We start from the raw sequence: 523 nt of genomic DNA, 5'->3' as shown, positions 1-523 counted from the left end.
ATAATATAACTGAAAACACTTTTGAAATCTGTTCATAATATTTGCATTCTTACTGAACAAAAATTACCGCTGCAGTAAACATAGAAGTATTTCATAGTTTGATAAGTAATCTAACTTTATTGTTAGTCTAAACAGTTTATAACATTTTATGATTTCTATTTACATTTGCATAATTAATTATGCAAATAACCTATACACTAATATTAGATGGTTTACAGACTTATACACAATAAAAATGTCAGCCATTCGAATTCGAGCGCTAAGTGTCTGTTTAGTTCACCGGATGGAAGCTAAGAAAATCAGCAAAAAAAAAAGAATCGTTTTTCAAACAATAGAATCATCTGTTCCTTCTTACAGAGTTAAGTGCGCATTTTGAATGTTTGTCTAATGGTGCCCCTATTTCTGGTGTACCTCGTGGCGAGCAATTTTCTTCTGCCTCTGACAGACAACATCCATTTGCCACACCTAGTTCTTTGATCAGGTCTTCTTCTGAAGCCGAACCTCCTCTTCGTTTAAGGTCACG

The sequence above is a fragment of the Belonocnema kinseyi genome, chromosome 8 (assembly GCF_010883055.1).
Source record: "Belonocnema kinseyi isolate 2016_QV_RU_SX_M_011 chromosome 8, B_treatae_v1, whole genome shotgun sequence".
Lineage (NCBI taxonomy): Eukaryota > Metazoa > Arthropoda > Insecta > Hymenoptera > Cynipidae > Belonocnema > Belonocnema kinseyi.
The sequence above is the reverse complement of the archived record's forward strand: the minus strand, read 5'-3'. Positions refer to the sequence as shown.